The sequence below is a fragment of the Rhinoraja longicauda genome, chromosome 24 (genome assembly GCF_053455715.1).
Source record: "Rhinoraja longicauda isolate Sanriku21f chromosome 24, sRhiLon1.1, whole genome shotgun sequence".
In the NCBI taxonomy this organism is placed as follows: Eukaryota; Metazoa; Chordata; class Chondrichthyes; order Rajiformes; family Arhynchobatidae; genus Rhinoraja; species Rhinoraja longicauda.
Genome location: NC_135976.1, coordinates 6,366,060 through 6,388,382, shown reverse-complemented (window position 1 = coordinate 6,388,382; position 22,323 = coordinate 6,366,060).

The window sequence follows — 22,323 nt, the reverse complement described above, 5'->3', positions numbered from 1 at the left end:
CTTATCTTTGCTTGGTTTGGAGGTGTGTATCCAGAGACGGGTTTTCACTTGTAACTAGGTTAGCATAGATAGACACAAAAAGCTGGAGTAACTTCGCCAGTCAGGCAGCATCTCTGGAGAAAAGGAATAGGTGACGTTTCGGGTCGGGACCCTTCTTCAGACCTTCTTCAAGGTTAGCTTAGTTTATTATTATTGTCAATGCCCAATTACTGAAAGAAACCCTTTTCATCAAACTAAAAGAAACGCTCATATCAATTTTATGAAATTTTAGTCAGAGATCATCCATCCCAGTGGTATGAAATCTGTTGGCTCCCAGAAAGCCCACTCCATGCATGAATAATAAGTCATTCTTATTCTTGTAGTACTGTTATCAGTTTAGTTTACTTAGTTTAGTTTAGAGGTACAGCGCGGAAACAGGCCCTTCGGCCCACTGAGTCCACATCGACCACTGATCCTATGGAGTGGTCTGCTGGAGCAGCAGCATCTCAGCGGCGGAGGGGAAGAGACTCGACAAGCTGGTCAGGAAGGCCAGCTCTGTCCTGGGTTGCCCCCTCGACTCAGTGCAGGTGGTGGGAGAGAGGAGGATGATGGCAAAGCTAACATCGCTGCTGGACAACGACTCCCACCCCATGCAGGACACTGTCACTGTACTGAGTAGCTCCTTCAGTGACAGACTCCTTCACCCCAAGTGTGTGAAGGAGAGATATAGGAGGTCCTTCCTTCCCGCTGCTGTGAGACTGCACAACCAGCACTGCTCCCAGCAGACTAGTCAACAGTAACAGTTAAGAATACACAGAAAACTGATGACAATTTATCCTTGTCTTTACTTTTATTTATAATGAATGATCTCTTGCTATCCACTTTGCTTCTGTAACACTGTCAATTTCCCCGGTGTGGGATGAATAAAGGAATATATATTATTATCCCCGCACATTAATACTATCCAACACACACTCAGGCCAATTTTACACCTACACCAAGCCAATTAACCTACATACCTGTACGTCTTTGGAAGGTGGGAGGAAACCGAAGATCTCAGAGAAAACCCACGCGGTCAAGGGGAGAACATACAAACTCCGTAGTCGGGATCGAACCCGGGTCTCTGACACTCTCTCGTAAACTTTCTCTTTGCTGCTTTCAATAAATAACCTACTTAATTGAATTACAAGACCAATGCAATGCACAGCAGTCCAGATGTCATCTGACAAACGCACAGTATGACTGAAGAATAACCTCTCTATTCAACGAACAATAACATTATGTTAATAACTTACTGTTCACTATATCTACATGCTAGCCTTTCACTAATCACGCATTCGAAAACCAAGAAACCTGTGCATCTTAAAGCACGGCAATCTCGGCATTTAGATGAAATGCTTCTTTTTTTAATCTTCTTGTTAAAATTAACAACATCACATTTTTCTTCATCAATTCCATTTGCCCTTAACTTACTTTACCGAACTCCATCATTTTGTAGCCTTTTGTGTCCATCTCCCAACTTACTTTCCTTCCTACCTTTATGTCATCAGCAAATTTATCCACCATGCTTTCTATGACTAGATCAGTCTGAAGAAGGGTCTTGACCCGAAACGTCACCCGTTCCCTCTCTCCTAGATGCTGCCTGACCTGCTGAGTTACTCCAGCTTTTTGTGATACCTTCGATTTGTACCAGCATCTGCAGTTATTTTCCTACATGACTATATCCAAGTCATTTAAAGGAATTGTATAAAAGGGAGCCCCAGCGCCAGTCTCTACAACACACACTCCTTACATCTTTCCAACCAGGCATGGACACATTTATGATCGCTCTCTCTCTCACCTGTTAGCCACTAAACCTTCCCTCCGTACATGTTAAATCCCCCACAGTGAGTTCTTCCGTTGTGCGTAGCCTTTGATGTGGGAACTCATCAAAAGCCTTAAAGAAATCTTGGTACATCAACCGGTTCCCCTTTATTCGCTTGGAAAATAATAACGTACAAATTATCAATCCATGCAGGCTTATGCGCCACTTTTCAAATAAGCAACCATCACATCGCAGCCACCCCACAGCGACCTAACATTGTTAACAATAGATGGGAGAGCATTCAAGCACAGGGAAGAGGTTAATAAGAAAGCTGATAATACAAGAACAACGTGTTCCATATTGCTGATAATATGATCCCAATCTGTAGCACATTGCTGATAATGTGAAACCAAACCGCGCGTGAAGACACTGCAGAATAGTGTCAAATGAAGAAAATGAAAGGGAGATCGCATATCTGGAGCAAAGAAGGAGTGGGTGAGACTGCTGGGGACACAGATTAGTGTTATCAGTTCTCATAGTGATCAGTTGGACAAATTAGTTTAATTTAGAGATACAGCACCGAGTCCGCGCCAACCAGTGATCCCCGCACATTAACATTATCCTACGCACACTAGGGACAATTTACACTTCTACCAAGCCAATTTACCTGCAAATCTGTACGTCTTTGGAGTGTGGGAGGAAACCAAAGATCTCGGAGAAAACCCACGCGGTCACGAGGAGAACGTACAAACTCTGTACAGGCAGCACCCGCAGTCGGGATCGAACCTGGGTCTCCGGAGCTTCAAGCACTGGAAGGCAGCAACTCTACCGCTGCACCACAGACGGAGATAATGACACATGACAGAGATAATGAAGGCAATTCCTGGAGGACATCAATAAAAGTTCAGATATCAAATGGAGAGACGACCAATCTACCAGTCTCAAGTTGGTCATTAAAGTGGTCAAGTTAATAAAATCACTCATTTATTTTACACGTTACACAAAAAATGAAAACGCACATAAACCTTTCCTTAAATTCTTACCCATTCCTTCTCTCCAGGGATGCTGCCTGAGTAACTCCAGCATTTTGTGTCTACCCACAAAAGAAGATAAATGTGTTCAAAGAAACATATTGCAGCAGTTCTGACAAATATATTGTAAGTGTTTTTGATGAAATTCTATTTCCCAGAATATTTCGATAAGGACGAACACATTTGTCGTTGAACATTATATTGTAAGATTTAAGCCCCCAAGCTTCCACTTTTCAATTACAATTGCATCATGACATCTCAAAGTACCATGAAATTCGGCAAAATAAATTGTAGTAACATAAAAATTACTTATGGTGGAATCTTCAAAATCCTTAATGTAGAGGTGAGATTATTTTATTTTGTGGTATAACATTTACCTTGTAATGATTTCACTTGGCAATTTATTGTCAAGTGACAATAGACAACAGACAGTGGCTATCCCTGTGGCTATCAAACTGTACAACTCCTCCCCCTTCTGCCATGGGGTAGACTGACTCCCCTCATCTGGTCTTTTATATTATTCTCAGAAAGGAAATTCTATCTTTCAAACAGTTTCTATCCTTATTTTCTTTTCATTTCTTCAGCAAGTCCCCTGTTCCCTCTTGTCAAGTATTTTTCCAAGTATTTCCTTGTGGGAATTCTTATATTTCTGAGAAATTGCCTCCCTTTGCATTTTTCTTTCTGTCAGGGTTGTTTTCATTGCTAAGTGTTTTCCTTGTTGGTTAGCAGACGGTGGGAATTTAGAATGTTTCTCTGGTAACCTTCACCAGATCCCGAGCTTTTTTCAGAGGGTTGTGATGTGGCTTTTTTTTTATCATTGAAGCATTGCGTACAATATGACCTCATGCTTTTGTAAAGTCCATGTATTTTTACTCATCATATCTTTCTTATGCACTATTCAGGGTGGCACAGTGGCGCAGCGGTAGAGTTGCGGTCGATCATGACTACAGGTGCTTGGCTGTACGGAGTTTATACGTTCTCCTCGTGACCTGCGTGGGTTTTCTCCAGGAGCTCCGTTTCCCTCCCACACTCCAAAAATGTACAGGTTTGTAGGTTCATTGGCTTGGTATGATTGTAAATTGTCCCTAGTGTGTGTAGGACAGTGTTAGTGTGTGGGGATTGCTAGTCAGCATGGACTCGGAGGGCCGAAGGGCCTGCGTCCGTAATGTATCTCAAAACTAAACGGCGCATAAATTCATATTTTGTGATCTTAACTCATTTCTCAGATACCACCTTACACATGAGCAATACGAGAAGAAAATCAACTCCCCGTAAATTATGGTTCCATGTCTATTCCAGCACCTTGGAGCGATTACTTAGAAAATGTGAATTCACCTCACCAAGGCAAATTGAGAATGGAAAAATGAAAGATTGATTAAAAAGTCCTTAACAAGTTTTTTGGAATTCCACACATTTAACTAAAAGTTGTTGCCAGCCTATGTTTAACTCAGAAAAGGCCATTTTGTGGAATATTTTCACGTGATTAAAGGATATTTTTCAGCTTAAATTTAAACCCAGACATGGCCCAATGTTGTGATCCTTCAAACATGTGGAAGGTTTATGATTGCAGGCTTCCCACTCCACCTGGTGGTCAGAACGACAACTAAAAAATAAATGGCCACTAGCCGAAGCAAGTGGTGCTCTACTAGACTACTTGTTTAGTGCTTACACAGAGAGAATAATTATTTGATGACATTGGCAACACGATAAAATAAGACACTGGGAACTGCAGATGCTGGAAACCTTGAGCAAAACGTAAATGAGGAGCTCAGCAGGTCAGGCAGCATCTAGGGAGGGAATACATATCATATCATATCATATCATATATATACAGCGCGGAAACAGGCCTTTTCGGCCCACCAAGTCCGCGCCGCCCAGCGATCCCCACACATTAACACTATCCTACACCCACTAGGGTCAATTTTTACATCTACCCAGTCAATTAACCTACATACCTGTACGTCATAGGCAATGTTTTGGGTCAGAACTGTTCTTCAGGCTCCCGATAACAAAAAACAGGATGGTTATAAAGTTAAACATTGCCTACTTTTTATGAGCGTTTAGATTTTCTGTCCCTCTGGAACAATTGGAGCAGTTTGGTTCACTAGGACCATTGATTCCATTTTTTTATGCATACCTTCAGAATTAAGAAATGTGGTTACCCTTTCGAGATTCAGGTCCTTTCCTTTTGGAATTTGGTGACACCAGAAAATAAAATAGCTTTGCCCACTTTCAGAAAGATCAGCTCTATAGCTTATTTAATCATGATTATGAATTATAATTGTCCAGGGTGGCACGCTGGCACAGCGACAGAGTTGCTGCCTTACAATGCCAGTGACACGGATTCAATCCTGACTACGGGTGCTGTTGGTACGGAGTTTGTACGTCCTCCTGTGACCACGTGGGTTTCCTCCGGGTGCTCTGGTTTCCTCCCGCACTCCAAAGATGTTCAGGTTTGTAGGTTAATTGGCTTCTGTAAATTGTTCCTGGTGTGTAGGATACTATTAGTGTACGAGGTGATCATTCCATCAACCATTCTTCAGCCAAATTGCCCAAACGATCAACATAGAAACATAGAAAAATAGGTGCAGGAGTAGGCCATTCGGCCCTTTGAGCCAGCACCGCCACTCAATATGATCATGGCTGATCATCTAAAATCAGTCCCCCGTTCCTGCTTTTTACCCATATCCCTTGATTCCTTTAGCCCTAAGAGCTAAATCTAACTCTATCTTGAAAACATCAAGTGAATTGGCCTCCACTTCCTTCTGTGGCAGAAAATTCCAGAGATTCACAACTCTCTGCGTGAAAAGGTTTTTCCTCATCTCAGTCCTAAATGGCTACCCCTTATTCTTAAACTGTGATCCTGCTATAACAGTGATCCTGCTATAACTTTTGACATCCATCTTCACTGTCTGCAATACCACCAACTTTTGTATCATCTGCAAACTTGCTAATCTTGCCATGTACAATCTCATTGAAATCATGCTGTACTCGAGTTTGGCTTGAACTCCTTTTATGTATGGTATTACCTGCTTTGACCGGATAGCATGCAAAACAAAGCTTTTCATTGTACCTCAGTGCACATGATAAAATTAAATCGAAATCGAAATCAATACTATCTGTTCAGCAATCTGATTAATAAAGGCATTGACTGGCTCAAAGCCTGTGTCTAGCCAATTTGCAGTTCAGCAAGTGAAAACTCAGTTCTATATTCTGGTCACCATCACGCAAGCTAAAGGTTATCCATTTGTCTGTCACTTCCATTAATATTATTATCCATTTGTCTGTCACTTTCATTAATATTAAGTAGAAATGTATATACTCGGAACTTATGGGACATGATGGAGACTTAGAAAAAGAGAGGGATTCAGAACTCAAGGATTCTCGCCAACTAATAATTGAAAGTGTCATTTGAAACTTGTTCAACCGTAACATGATTGTATATGTTATTAACAAGCTCAGTTTAATCATGCAATGACATCTGTCTAGGGAAGAGTCTAATGGAAGAGCCTTGACCTGAAATGTCAACTTACATTTCCCTCCACAGATGCTGTCAGACCTGCTGAGTTCTTCCAGCAGTTTGCATTTTGATCCATATTCCAGCATCTGCAGCCTTTTGAGGTGGTGGTGGTGAATCGGTGGAATTCTTTGCCACAGAAGGCTGTGGAGGCAAAGTTAGCGGATATATTTAAGGCAGAGATAGATCGATTCTTGATTGTTATGGGTGTCAGAGGTTATGGGGAGAAGGCAGGAGAATGGGATTAGGAGGGAGAGAATAAGGGCCTGTCCCACTTAAGCAATTTTTTAGGCGACTCCAGGTGACTAGGCTGTCGTCGCACGGTCGTCGGGGTGTCGCCTGTATGATCGTGAGTCGTCTCCAAAGAGTCGTAGCGTCTTTCTGGTCGCCGCTGGATTTTCAGAATGTTGAAAAATCTTCGGCAACAGTGGGTTTAACGCCAATGAGCGTTGCTTGACGTCTCCTGACGTACGTGCTGTCTTAGGTTGTCACCAGGTGACGTAGGTCGTCGCCGGTGCTGACTTCGGCGAATTCCAAGTGTGGACTTGATCTGATTACCCATCAGTGTAATGTGTCCATAAATGATGTTAGGTTTTGTATGTTTTTGCACTTGTATTCTGTTTAAAGTGTGAAGTTTGAAGTTTATTGAAATTTATTGGTTTATTACAATATTTTTGTATGGGCTGTTGTATGTTCTTATCAACATTTTTGAAAAATTTGTTTGTTTCAATATCAATAAAGGAAATTCTTGACATTTTGACGGAAAATTGATGTACGAAGTTATTGTATTTCAGAGTAGTTTCTCATGGCATCACTTTCAAATAGTCATGATGCAGGATGATTGGAAACCCGACCATACTTCCCCCTTTTATAGGGAAAGTGGGTGAAACGTGAATTGTCTTCAGTTGTCTTCAGTCTTCAGGGTCGTAGGTTGTCGTAGCTTGTCACGGGTGGATGTAGGTTGACTTTGGTTGTCGTAGACGTCGTCGTAGGTTGTCGTAGGTGCGGTCGTAGGTGGACGTCCTAGTCGCGACTGGGTCGCCTGTTGTCGGTAGCTTGCCGTAGCTTGACGTCGACTAGGTGGAAGGTTGTTGTAGCTTGTTGTAGACATTGCCGTGGGGGGGTCCAGTCGCCGGTTTTTCGGCGACCTGCTACGACTATGGCAGTCGCCTAAAAAAATCGCCTAGGTGGGACAGGCCCCATAAATCAGCCATGATTGGACGGCAGAGTAGACTTGATGGGCCAATTGGCCTAATTCTACTCCTGTCACTTATGATCCTATGAACACCTGTCTATCTGTCGTGTGGCCTGTCTAGGAGTTTCTTGGTTAACCCAAATATTTAAGCTCTGCTTTTCTGTGCCTTATGTTGTTGTGATTCAGCTGATTAAAGTTTAATATTAGCGAATCTCATTGAGACAAATTAAGCAGCAAAAAGTGGGTGGAATGCTCACTCCTCAGCCCAGATCTGCCCCTATTTTGTCCACGTTCCTGATTTTCCACGTGGCAATGTAAATACATGGGACACTGTAAGCCCCGGTACACGTGACAATAAACTAAACTGAAACACTGCCAGGCAGACACTGCCAGGCAAGTTACCATTGAGATTTGCGTTCACGAAACAACAGTTTCCTGCTGCCGTGGTTAATAGCATCATATGGAGCACTCAATTGGATTCCTACCTTATAATTCCCTCAAAGCATTTAATTATCCTCCAAGAAATACCTCTGTATCAATCAATACTTTCACTGATTATATCACAGATGGGGTCATTTTGCAATGTGCCTTGCATGTGTTACACAATCCACCCAACTGCGCACACTGATCATATTACTCTTCCTTTTCATTTTTATAAGCCAATCTGCACAGTAAGAAATTACTGCAACAGATTTTGATTAAATAGGGTTTGGATTGAACAACAATTAAAACTCGACCTCAAAGCTCGGAGTACTCCAATAGTTTATTGATGTCTTTCATATTCCTGGACCACTTTTGGAACTCTTTGCACCATGTTCATAACCTAGCAGCAATGGGGTTGGCACAAAGCTGCTGCCCCACAGCACAGCAGACCCAGATTTGATTCTGACTTCGGGGGCTGGCTGTGTGGAGTTTGCACCTTCTCCCTGTGACCATGTGGGTTTCCTCCAGGTATTCTGGTTTCCTCCCACATCCCAAAGACGTACCGGTTTATAAATTAATTGACCTGTGTAAGTTGCCCCCAGTGTGTAGGCAGTGGATACCACAGTGAGATAACAGAAAATGGGTAAGTAGGTTAATAGGTTCATTGTAATTTGCCCCGAGTGTGTAGGGCATGGGTGCAAAATTGGAATAACATAGAACTAGTGTGAATGGGTGATCGATGGCCGGCATGGACTCGGTAGGCTGAAGGCTCTGTTTCCACGCTGCATCTCCAAACTAAACTAAATTGCTTTTAGGTATGATATGCACAAAATGCTGGAGTAACTCGGCGGGACTGGCAGCATCTCTGGAGAGAAGGAATGGGTGACGTTTCGGATCGAGACCCTTCTTCAGACCCTGAAGAAGGGTCTCGACCTGAAACGTCACCCGTTCCTTCCCTCCACAGATGCTGCCTGTCCCGCTGCGTTACTCCAGCATTTTGTGTCTATCTTCAGTGTCAACCAGCATCCGCAGTTCCAAAAATACACATTGCTTTTAAATGTAATTTTTCCCCCTCTCCACTTCATTTTCCTTCTGTGTTATTGGGATCAAATGTGAGTGTTGTTGGCAGTGTATCCATGTTGGCACAGCTGAATCTCCTGCTTTATCCATTGTAGGCACATGACCACAAATTCCTTAAGCAGGAAGAGACCTCAGGATGCACAGGCAAATAGGAAAGCTAAAATTCAGGTCGTGAGCTGGTACTGCTTGGTTTCCATCACATGAGCAGAATGAGTATTTCCAGTAAGGAATCATTGTCCCTTTCCCCATCCCAATTGGACTGATGACCATTTGTCGGCACTGGGCCTGTACTCGCTGGAGTTTAGAAGGATGAGGGGGGACCTCATTGAAACTTACCGAATAGTGAAATGCCAGGATAGAGTGGATGTGGAGAAGATGTTTCCACTAGTGGGAGAGTGTAAGACTAAAGGTCACAGCCTCAGAATTAAAGGACGTTCCTTTACGAAGGAGATGAAGAGGAATTTCTTTAGTCAGAGGGTGGAGAACCTGTGGAATCCATTGCCACAGAAGGCTGTGGAAGCCACGTCAATGGATATTTTTAAGGCAGAGATAGATTCTTGATTATTACGGATGTCAGGGGTTATGGGGAGAAGGCAAGAGAATGAGGTTAGGAGGGAGAAATAGATCAGCCATGATTGAATTGCGGAGTAGACTTGATGGGCCGAATGGCCTAATTCTGCTCCTATCAACTATGATCTAATGACCTTATGACTTCCCGAATGCAGGCAGAATGAAAAATTCTGCTGATTTCACTTCCTAAAAACTAATTTAGCACAAGCAAAACCTATCACAACTGTAAAAAAAATGAATGTCGTGAAATGGGTTTTCCTCATGAATATATTCTTCCTGCTGCTCATCATTAATTTATGCAACTTAAAAGGACAAATGCATTATTTACAGATTTATACAAGCAATGTAAACACAAAAAAATATTTATCCCACAACAACTCGAAGCAAGGGGCACACAACTCGGAGGGGGAAGGGAGGGAGGCGGGGAGGGGGGTATGGGGGGAGGGGGGAGAGGAGAGGGGGGGAGGTGAGGGTGCTGCACCAATGCAGGAGAGGTTTGGGCCCAACGGGTCCACTTGGTCTAGTCTTGCACTAAATGGTATTCCCTTTATCATGAGTCTGTACACGGGGATGGCTCAATTGTGATCATGGATTGTCTTTCCCCTGACTGGTTAGCACGCAACAAAAGCTTTTCACTGTATCTTGGTACCCGTGACAATAAACTAAACTAAACTAAATAACAATCAAAACATAGCTTTCCGTTAGTACGAGTGACAATAATGAACTGAACTAAACTGTGTGGCGCAGTGGTGCAGCAGTAGAGCTAGTGCCTCACAGCTCCAGAGACCCAGTTTGATCCTGACTACAGATGCTATCTGTGCCGAGTTTGTACATTTGTACGTTCTACCTGTGACCACACAGAGTGCTCTGGTTTCCTCCCGCAGTCCAAAGACTTGCAGGTTTGTAGGTGGATTGACTTCTGTAAAGTACCCCTAATGTGTAGTAGTGTGAACCAGTGATCAATGCTCTGCATGGACTCAGTGGGGCTGGAGGCCCCATTTCCATGCTGTGGCCATTAACTAAACAAAACTATAAGAGATTGGTTACGTGGTTTAAAACACAGAAAACACTCATGGATTATTTACTCAAATTGCAAATAAATGACTTGCGGTGCCCCACATTGATCTGTACTGAATACACAATCTATTTATTGTGTTTATCAATGTCTTAGAAAGTCATCAATCGAAATAGAAAGCTATATATCCAAGTAGATAGATAATATAATGAAGATTTGTAGTATCGTAAGTTGTGCAGAAAAGAGCATAAAATTGATAAATTGTGACAAATGGATGTCATCACTTTTAATTCATCTACTAGACCAAGTGGACCCGTTGGGCCCAAAACTCTCCTGCATTGGTGCAGCACCCTCTCCTCCCCCCATCCCTCCCCCCCTCCCCCTCTCCCCCTCCACTCAACCCCCCTTATCCTCCCAACCTCCCTCACCCCATCCCTCCCCCCCCCCCTCCCTCCCTCCCCCCTCCTTCCCTAGGAGATAGATTTAAACTTTAAAATGTGAATAACTTTAAAAATATAACACCGATTTCAATGAAACTTCTTCCATTAGCACCAAAGGGACGATGGTGAGTAAGGTGGGCCTAAAATTGTCGCGCTATCGTGTACCGTTTTGGCTGTAGTTCAGGAACAAACAAACAAACAAACGAGAGTTTTAGTATATAGATTTCACCGTAAAATGATTGATAAATGTATTGGTGAAGTGAAAACATTTCAAGGGCGGCCTAAATACAATTATGGATCAATGTGGGCAGGTCACACATAAGTAGTAGTCAGATGGATAAAATGTGCTAAAATGTTAATTGATAATCATATGTGTCTTTCTACTAGAGCTATCCATAATGGATTAATAACCTTCGGGAATAAGGAAATTAAAACTGTATCCTAAACTTCAGGAAAAGTACTGGACAAACTAATAGGGTGAAAGTCGATAGATTTCTGAACCGGATTGCCTGCAGCCCGGATTCTTAAAGGAAGTGGCTGTGGAGGTGATAGATGAGTTGACTGTCACGAGCAGGTTTTCCTGAATTCTTGAGATATCCCAGATGATTCAAAAACCATAAATATGGGACTATTCAAGAAAGGAAGGAATCAGAGAGCAGGAAACCAGCAGTTAGTTAGCCTGGCAATAGTCACCGGTAAAATGCTAGAATTCATTATTCATTCATTATTAAGCAGGTGAAAAGAATCCTTAGAAAATCAAGTAGAGTCAACCAAGTATGGAAGGTTGACAAACCTACTGTTGTTCATTGAGGATTAACAAACAAGGTGGATAAATGGGAATTGATTTGGATTAACAGAAGGCACTTGACAATGTGCTATATACAAGGTTACAGCTCAAGATATTGGCAAACTGTGTTGGGGGTGAAAGATTGACCTGGATTGAGGGCGGGCAAATGAAAACAGTTCTAAGTAAAACGGGCAATTACAGTTTGGGAATCCACATCTGGTGGGGTACCGCAGGGATCAGTGCTGGAGCCTCAACATAAACTGAACGAAGGACTGAGATGAAGGCACCACATTTGCTGCAACCACATTTGCTAAGTAGGGTGAGTCTATGTAAATGTTGCGATGCAAATGTATCTGGAGGTCTGAGCATGGAAGGACAGGTTGGACTGTGGGCTGCCATAGACAGGTGCATTCTGGAAAGTAGTTCATTCGGGAACATGGAAAAAAACAGAACTATATGAGGAATGACAACACTGTGTTGTGTCTGAACTGGGTCACTCGTGGAAGCACACTCCATGCCAGGAATTTCTTATGGAATTTCTTGAATTCCACAAATAACCCAGAAATGGCAATGGCATGTCACCCTGGTAAAGATGAGTCTTTGTGACTGACTGAGTTCTAATCTAATCCTCCCTGATAGTGGGCAAACTGCTCAGGCTGTTAGCAGTCTGACAAATAATTTTAGCTCCACCCTTTCTATGTCTGCATAATAACTCAAAGATTCACAGTCCTGCAGAAAGAAATGGTATCAAGATAATGATAGATTGGTGATTATGTCACTGAAGCAAATAATCATAAAGATTAAAAGGATGTGACCCATTTCAGAAAGAGAATGAGGAGGAACCCATTCTTTATCCAGACGGTGGTGAATGTGTGGAATTCATTGTCACAGAAGGCTGTGGAAGCCAAATCATTAGATATTTTTAAAGTGGAGATTTATATTGCCCTCTAAGGTGCACCAGCTAAGATAGAAATTACTAAGCCAAATGTAAAATATCGCAGATGCTGGAAATCTGAAATAATTGCAGAAGGCCCTTGAAATAATCATGGATCAGGCAGGATTTTTGTAGAAAGAAACAGTGTTTATGATAAAGGGTCATTAACCTGAACAATTAACTCCGTTTCTCTCTCTCTCTCTGCAGATGCTGCCTGACCTGCAGAGTGTTTCATGCACAAGTTGTTTTAACTTAGTTGTTTATTTTCACAGGTTCAAAATGACGGACATGAACTATTGATGCGCACAGCACAAAGACTAACCAAATGATTCCCAACTTTAAAGTAATTCATTGAATGTGAGGCACTCTGAAGTGACAGGATAAGATACAGGTATTCAAACGTTCAGCGTAGAACACTAAACTTGGTTGACACGTACTCCTTGAGTTGGGGATGGAACTGACAGGTGATATTTGACGTCTAGTTTCTTGAACAGGGATATTCAAGACAAATAGACACCTCTATAAGCATTATGTCTAATTTGCTAAGCACCCTCTCAATTCCTCCTCTGACAACCGGATGAGACTGACATGACCGCATTGAAGATGTATTTGTCAGTGACGTATCTGTCAGCAGTGTACATAGAAGCAAGGACTGAATGAATCAACGTCTCCAGAGTTGCTTCTCTCACCCCATGATGTGGAGACCTTTGATAAACCGTATGCCGTGTGCTCATTTCCCTCACACCAGACTGTATAAAATGGAATTAATTTTGAACAGCAGCCACGGGAAAGTCACAAGGAACCCATCATATGACTCACTTAAATCAAGCAGATTGATAAAGCAAGCCATAACCTTTATCACAGGGCAACCTTCTCATAGTGCCTTATTCACCATGGATTATTATTCTTAAAGATAAAGGCTTTGTGGTTGCGTCAGTCATTCACACACACCCTCCCAAGACAACATCTCTCCTGTCAGAAATGTTTGATTCCGATATGCTTGACTCCCTCATTGAAACTTACCGAGCAAACTTAGGAGCAAAGAGGTCCTTCTGCAGTTAGGAGCAAAGAGGTCCTTCTGCAGTTGTACAGGGCCCTAGTGAGACCGCACCTGGAGTACTGTGTGCAGTTTTGGTCTCCAAATTTGAGGAAGGATATTTTTGCTATTGAGGGCGTGCAGCGTAGGTTTACTAGGTTAATTCCCGGAATGGCGGGACTGTCATATGTTGAAAGACTGGAGCGACTAGGTTTGTATACACTGGAATTTAGAAGGATGAGAGGGGATCTTATTGAAACGTATAAGATTATTAAGGGGTTGGACATGTTAGAGGCAGGAAACATGTTCCCAATGTTGGGGGAGTCCAGAACAAGGGGCCACAGTTGAAGAATAAGGGGTAGGCCATTTAGAACTGAGATAAGGAAAAACGTTTTTAGTCAGAGAGTTGTGAATCTGTGGAATTCTCTGCCTCAGAGGGCATTGGAGGCCAATTCTCTGAATACATTCAAGAGAGAGCTAGATAGAGCTCTTAAGGATAGCGGAGTCAGGGGGTATGGGGAGAAGGCAGGAACGGGGTACTGATTGAGAATGATCAGCCATGATCACATTGAATGGCGGTGCTGGCTCGAAGGGCCGAATGGCCTACTCCTGCACCTATTGTCTATTGTCTATTGTCTATTGTCTATTGTCTATTGACATGGATCCAACAATGTGGAAGTGGCGGCGCCTTGCGGCTGCGGCTCACCGGCAGTCTGTCTGTCTTTTTCTTTCTTTGTGTTTTGTTAGCGTTTAAATGTATGTGATGTAATGACCTATTTTTAGCCGTGTATATGTGTGGGGGGGGGGGGGGGGGGGACCCTTTTGTTTTAAATCTCCTCAACGGAGATGCGACCTTTTTCCATGTCGTATCTCCGTTCGCATTACGGCCTAACACCGGGGAGTTGGCGGCTTCCAGCTGGGATCGACCTTGAAGGCTCCGGTCGCAGGGCCTGGACTTACCATCTTACCATCTCGGAGGCTTCGGCCGCAGCCCTGTGGACCGCAACATCGGGAGCTCGCAGGTCCCTGGCTGGCGACCGGTTTTTGAGAGCTCCAGCCCTAGCAGCAACCGCGAGGCTCGATCGACCCGTTCGCAGGACCTTCATCTCCCTGCGTGGCTCGGCCGCGGCACCTTCCATCTCCCGGTGGGGCCTTAGGACCTTCATTGGCGTGCTCGGCTCGGCCTGGGATCTTCCATCGCCCGGCGGGGGCTTCGGGAGTCGGGAGTCTCGATTGTCTCGAGGCAGCAGTTTCACTGCCTGACCGCGGGAGAGGAACGGAGGAGGAGATAAGACTTTTCCTTGCCTTCCATCACAGTGAGAGTGTGCCTGGAGGAATCACTGTGATGGTTGTCTGTGTTAAACTTGTGTGGTTGTGTGTTTTGTGCACTTTATTGTTTGTGACTGCATGGTAATGACAATTTTGTTCAAATTTATTTTTGAATGACAATAAAAAGCAATTCAGTTCAATGAAAGTATACGGGAACAGGTGTAGCTTTGCTCAGATGTTGAAGTAAATGACAGATGATCGATATTGTTTTTCTATTTACTCGACTGAGGTCCATATTGCTGTGATACTTATTATAACAAAATTTATGGATCTTGAAAGCTCCAACTGTCCACTAGCATAAATAACATTTTGTTAGCATTGTGCACGGCATTAACTGCTGGAGATCCACAAATTTGATGTTTCTCGTTTTCCGGTACACATCAGAAGTTGTGAATGTGCTGGACACTGAGGCTTAAATGCTACTTTCGCCACTGCTTTCCTTTCCTGTTCCTCCTCAAGCATGTTCACGCAATAGATTATGCTTTCCTCTCCTCATCCTTTGACCAGAGATAGTGAGCCCTCTTCTGAATCAACAGGTGGTGGATTGAACCACCTATTCTACATCAAAGTCTGCATCAAAGACGACACAAAATCCCTGCTGACTCCCCAGTGCAGTTCAGAGAGAATGCATCACCAACGATGCTGGTTTTCAGATGAGACCCTGTCTGCTAAGGGTTAAGGCCCTGTCTGCTTCCCAGTTGGACGGAAAAGATTGCATGTCACTTTTGCGATGGATATTGTTATATATTGTTATATATGATAGTGCAGAGTCTTTTGTCCATCGCTCAACCACAGCTCCACAATACTTTCCCTGGGAGATGCTGACACATTGCCATTTTTACAAGCTTATTGTGCACGAGTCGACTGATATGTCTCTTAGATTCCAAGAGTAATTATACCTCAAGATAACGCACTGTGGGAGACCTTAGGATCACGAAAGGTGCCCTATGGTTGCAAATCTGTCCATTTCCTTCTGCATTGTATCCCCAAAGGTATTTAACCCAGTTCTTTATCCCCAGGATTTCAAAACCATGAAATCCTTTCTTCCATTCATCCTTCATTTTATCCCAAACCTTTCAGGTCCAGTCTGTCCTGGCGAGCAATTCTTCTGTGTTTTATCTTCAATTCCCCTCAACATCTTCAAACACTGCTTCAACTTTGGGGTTTTTTCCATTAAAACCCAGTCGATGTTTGACAAAGTACCACTTGTTAATTGTACAGGTGCTGCTGAAAATGGTCTGTAAATCGAAACAAATGCAAATTGGACTGATGAATCTTTAAAGTGCTGTTCACCAGGCTAACACACTCAGTTGTTAGATGTTGCTGAACAGTAATGCTGCTCGTACTTCCTTCCTGTTTTACAAAGCATGTTTTGTATTTAAAAGGATGCTCCAATAAATGCATAATTTAAAACAGGTGATTTATTTCATAACAAGTCTTTATTATGCAGAATATTAAAAGGATGGCTTGTGATATTTTGCTCAGTGGATCAATTTTTTTTTAAAGTGTTTTCAGCTGTAATTAATCAAAGGAGACCTTGATCAGCCATTCTGGTTTCATCTGTGTATCATCATGACAAGATACCTTCTGATCCAAATCATGGACATTTAAAAACTAAATTATCTTGCCTAGTCTGCTTCATTATATTCCCCGAATTGTAAATGTGTTGATATAACCTTGATTTCACATTACTCCCTGTTATAAGAGCCTTTTGGTTAAAGTAGTTAGCAACTTAGATATTAACTACCATCATGGGCAAAGTATAGATCAAATTCAAAAATCCCTGTTAAATCCTGGCTTGCAACTATTAAGATATTTTGTGATAGTTAGCATCCACGATACACCTTGGGTTAAAAAAATCTAGAGATTATAGAGCATAGAGTGATACAATGTGAAAACAACTTGCCCACTCTAGCCAACATGACCCAGCTACACTAGTCCCACCTGCCTGCATTTGGTCCATATCCTTCCAAACCAGTCCTATCCATATACATCCAACTGTTTCTTAAATGTTGAGATAGTCCCTGCCTCAACTACCCCCTCTGGCAGCTTGTTCCAAACACCCACCACCCTTTGTGTGAAAAAGGTACCCCTCAGATTTCTATTAAATCTTTTCCCCTTGATGCAAGAGACTGTGCATCTACCAATCTATTCCTCTCATGATCTCATACACCTCAATAAGATCACCTCTCATCCTCCTGCTCTCCAAGGAATAGAGTCCAAGCCTTCTCAACCTCTCCCGATAGCACAGACCCCCTAGCCCTGGCAACATCCTTGTAAATCTTCTCTGTACCTGTTCCAGCTTTGACATCTTTCCTATAACATGGTGGCCAGAACTGAACACAATACTCTAAATGCGGCTTGTACAACTGCAACATTACCTCCCAACCTCTACACCCATACAACTGCAACATGACCTCCCAACTTCTGTACTCACGATGCCTCTATACACTGATTGCCTCCGGTGTTCTGCCTCAGTCTCATGAGCATTATGCAGTTCTGCACAAACTGTCTGTTCTGATATTACCTCTATGGTTTGGCCATAAGCCTACATTGCACTTCTCATGGGCTTGTCAGGGTAGATGCAAAGAAGATGTTTCCCTTGATTGATCTTCCTGGAACCAAACGTTACCGTCTCAAAGTACAGGAATGACCATGTAGGATAAATAAATGGCCACAACTCTTTGACACCGCACCCTCCACCGCCAGGCATGGAACTTCAGAAGCCCCATACTTCTACACGAGTGTCAATATGGATGTACCAACATCTCTCCGTAACACGTATGCTATAGAATGTATCACACAGTACAAAGATATATAACCTGTCACACCAGTGCTGACACTGCGAAAGACCAATTTAGTTAGACTCACACCCTGCTATTTCCCTGTTGGCCTCCACATTTTTCCTTACATTCCTCTGTGAATTTATTATTGAGCCTGCTTCCATCACTCTTTCAGGCAGTGACCATGTCAATTAACTGTGTAAGAGATGGCTTTTCACCTCACCTCTGGCACCTTTGCCAGTCACCTTAAAGATGATTGCCAACTTGTTCACCACCAAAAGCCAATTCTCCTCGCATACTGCATTTATTTTGCGATGTTACAAACCCTCACCTCAATTCCCTCTTAATAGCTGCTGAGGAAAGAATAGTTGAAACTGTCCTTATTATAAAAGTCCCATTTCCCTGAAGCCACTCGCTTTCATCTTTTCCAAACTTTTGACATCCAATGATTGGAATCAGTCGCTCTACTCAGCTGGACGCTGACCAATAATTTTTAAATGTTCAACAGTTACACTGAGACACGTGATGCTGGAATCTAGAACAATAAACAATCAGCTGAAGTAACTCAATAGACAATAGGTGCAGGAGTCGGCCATTCGACGCTTCAAGTCAGCACTGCCTTTCAATGTGATCATGGCTGATCATCCATAATCAGTACCCCGTTCCTGCCCTCTCCCTATACCCCCTATCATTAAGAGCTCTATCTAACTCTCTCTTGAAAGCATCCAGAGAATTGGCCTCCATTGCCTTCTGAGGCAGAGAATTCCACAGATTTACAACTCTCTGAGTGAAAAGGTTTTTCCTCATCTCCGTTCTAAATGGCCTACCTCTTATTCTTAAACTGTGGCCCCTGGTTCTGGACTCCCCCAACATTGGGAAGATGTTTCCTGCCTCTAGCGTGTCCAATCCCTTAATAATCTTATATGTTTCAATAAGATCCCCTCTCATCCTGCTAAATTCCAGTGTGTACAAGCCCAGTCGCTCCAGTCTTTCAACATACAACAGTCCCGCCATTCCGGGAATTAACCTCGTGAACCTACGCTGCACTCCCTCAATAGCAAGAATGTCCTTCCTCAAATTTGGAGACCTAAACTGCACATAGTACTCCAGGTGTGGTCTCACTAGGGCCCTGTACAACTGCAGAAGGACCTCTTTGCTCCTATACTCAACTCCTCTTGTCATGAAGGCCAACATGCCATTAGCTTTCTTCACTGCCTGCTGTACCTGCATGCTTCTTTTCAGTATCTCAAGCAGTATCAGTGGAGGGAATTTTGAGTGGTGAGACAAAGGGGTGAGACAAAAAGTGTCAGGCCCATGATGGAGGTGGTGGAAAATCAGATTTAACGATGCAGTCACTGACCCTGACCATGACTATGTTCTTGGGGCTTGACTCCTCACACCAAACACATTTTTCTTTCTCCTCATACTGTCACATCACTAGATATCTCAGGCATTTACAGCCCTCCTGTGAACAGACGTGTACTCTCCTCTATATCTCATCTACCAAGGGGTGCAGAGCCTCGTGGAATATTACCAATACATCATCTAACAAGTAGCTAAGAACTCTAGATGGATGTTTACCATTGCTTCTGGTCTAAAGGCGCATCCCATTTAAGAGATGAATGTAAGGCTACAATCAATACTGACGAACCTGAGCTAGTGGTGGGAACTCGTGGATTTTGTTCTGTGGATTTGTGCGAAGACAATAAACAGGAGCATTAACATTAGCTGAAATCGCATTAATGAGCTCGGTGGGTGAATAGTGTGCGAGTCTTATGCCATTAAAATGGTGCAGTTTCATCACACAGTACAATTCCAGCACTGACCAATTTAGCCATTGTGGTTAGACTCAAAATGCTGGAGTAACTCAGCGGGCCAGGCAGCATCTCTGGAGAGAAGCAACGTGTGACGTTTCGGGCCGAGACACTTCTTCAGACTGATGCGTTTTCTGCTCTACGTGCTTTGCAGGTGTTCAATGTGGCTCCATCTTCGCACTCCGACATTTGACTCAGAATGGAGACAGGACGGAGACTGAAGATGGGCAGGGGCAGGAGGTCACTGGGAGGAGGTGGTCACAAGCAGTGCTGCCTTCACACCTGCTCCATTTCAACACCGACTGATCTGAAGTAGACATGAGAAAGGTTTCTCTGTGGCTCTTCTCTGGCATTAAAAATTTAACTGACATTTAGACACTGTTGATCAGAGTTCTGCACCTTCCTGTGCAAACTACACTTTGCCCTTTCGGGAATCAATTAGCAGCCAGCCATACACAACCCGGTAAGAGAAACCTGTGGCCCCAAAGGCTTTCATACGCTGTCCATTAACATTGCAAATTGCAGCCATCTGTTCTCTCTGCTTCATCTTATCACTGAATTAATCTTATCAAAGACTCTGAATGGACATGAAACTGGCAGAGAATGTTAAACGATATGCTGTAACCAAGAGTTGAGCCAAAGTTCAGAACAAATATCGTCAAAACCAATTTGAACAACAACAAAAGCCATTTTGTTTTCGGTTGCAACAACAATAATCTTATTTCAGAAGCACCCATACACTGGAAGGCCTTTCAGACCATGTTAACTTTTGGTTATATTCTGAAAAGGCCAGGAACCCAGAAACCTCTTTTCACATTGGCATGCTTAAGGAGACATATTTTGAGTCTTTGAGCAGGGCGTTAGCTGCCTGAAGAAATACATACAGAAACTGGCCCTTCGGCCCAACTTGTCCATACCCACCAAATTGTAGTAACAAAGAACTGCAGATGCAGATTTATACCAAAGATAGACACAGAGCGCTGGAGTAGCTCAGCTGGGCCAGGCAGCATATCATATCATATCATATCATATATATACAGCCGGAAACAGGCCTTTTCGGCCCACCAAGTCCGTGCCGCCCAGCGATCCCCGTACATTAACACCATCCTACACCCACTAGGGACAATTTTTACATTTACCCAGCCAATTAACCTACATACCTGTACGTCTTTGGAGTGTGGGAGGAAACCGAAGATCTCGGAGAAAACCCACGCAGGTCACGGGGAGAACGTACAAACTCCTTACAGTGCAGCACCCGTAGTCAGGATCGAACCTGAGTCTCCGGCGCTGCATTCGCTGTAAAGCAGCAACTCTACCGCTGCGCTACCGTGCCGCATCTCTGGAGAAAATGGATAGGTGACATTTCGGGCTCTTCAGACTGATGGGGAGTCGAAAAATACTGGAAACGAGGAAGCAGGACCAAGTTAACTACCTGAAGAAACAACAAACTGCATCCGCTGGAATCTTGAGCAAAAAATAAAGTGCTAGAGGAGCGCAGTGGGTCGGGCAGGGTCATGTTGAAGGTGGTGGAAATGTTAGAGAACGGTGGGCACAATGCGGAGGTAGACGGGGTGAAAGATGAAGACTAGGGCAACCTTATCCTTGTTCCATCTGAGGGAAGGGAGTGGGAACAGAACTGCGGGACAGAGGAGACACCAGACATCTACAACAGCAGGCGGGAGACCACATGTATTAATGGAAGAAGACATCTCGGATGCCACAACATGGCATGGCATCCTTGCGAGAAGCAGGATAAGCGGCGATGCACTCAAAGTAACTGTGGGATTCAGTGGATTTGATGGGTCTGTACCACTCTGTAGATCACTAATCATGCAGAATATGCAGCAAACCCATGAGGAATGGCTGGAACATTGAAGACCAGGTACCGCCAGCAGTGGTTGCCTCGCCAACAGTCTGCCTGTCCCTTCCTTCTTTGTTGGTTTTTAGTATGTGTTAAATGTACGGCATGACCGGGGGCTCCATCGCTGGAGCCTGCGGACTTTAACATCGCGGAGCTTGCCATCCCCTCGCCAGGGATCGGCCTCTGAGCTCCAACCGCAGGTGCCTGCAGACTTTAACATCGTGGAGCTCTCGGTCTCTGGTCAGAGACCGACTTTGGGTACTCCAAACCGCGGGAGCTTCGACCGCCCAGACGGATGGTTCGACTGCCCCGACCGCGGGAGAAAAATGAGGGAAGAAGATTAGACTTTATTGCCTTCCATCACAGTGAGGAACGTGGGGAATCCGCTATGGTGAATGTTTATTTTAACTTTTATGTAGTTGCTTGTCTTGTTGCTTTTTTAGTATGGCTGTGTGGTAATTCGCATATCACTGTACCTTAATTGGTACACGTGACAATAAAAGACCTTTGAAACCTTTGAAACCTTTGAAACCTTTGACATTGCCTGGCTCAGAATCACACCACCCAGATTGTAAATGTTCTAAATTCCACCCATTTGCTTGGGTTCTGGGATAATTAGCCTCAGCTAGATGAGAGCGAATGTGCCATGACTGGCGTGACAAATGCCGAAATAAAGTAACAAATCAGTCAGGGCTCACGTGAAAACTCCAGTGGTCACCAGGCCT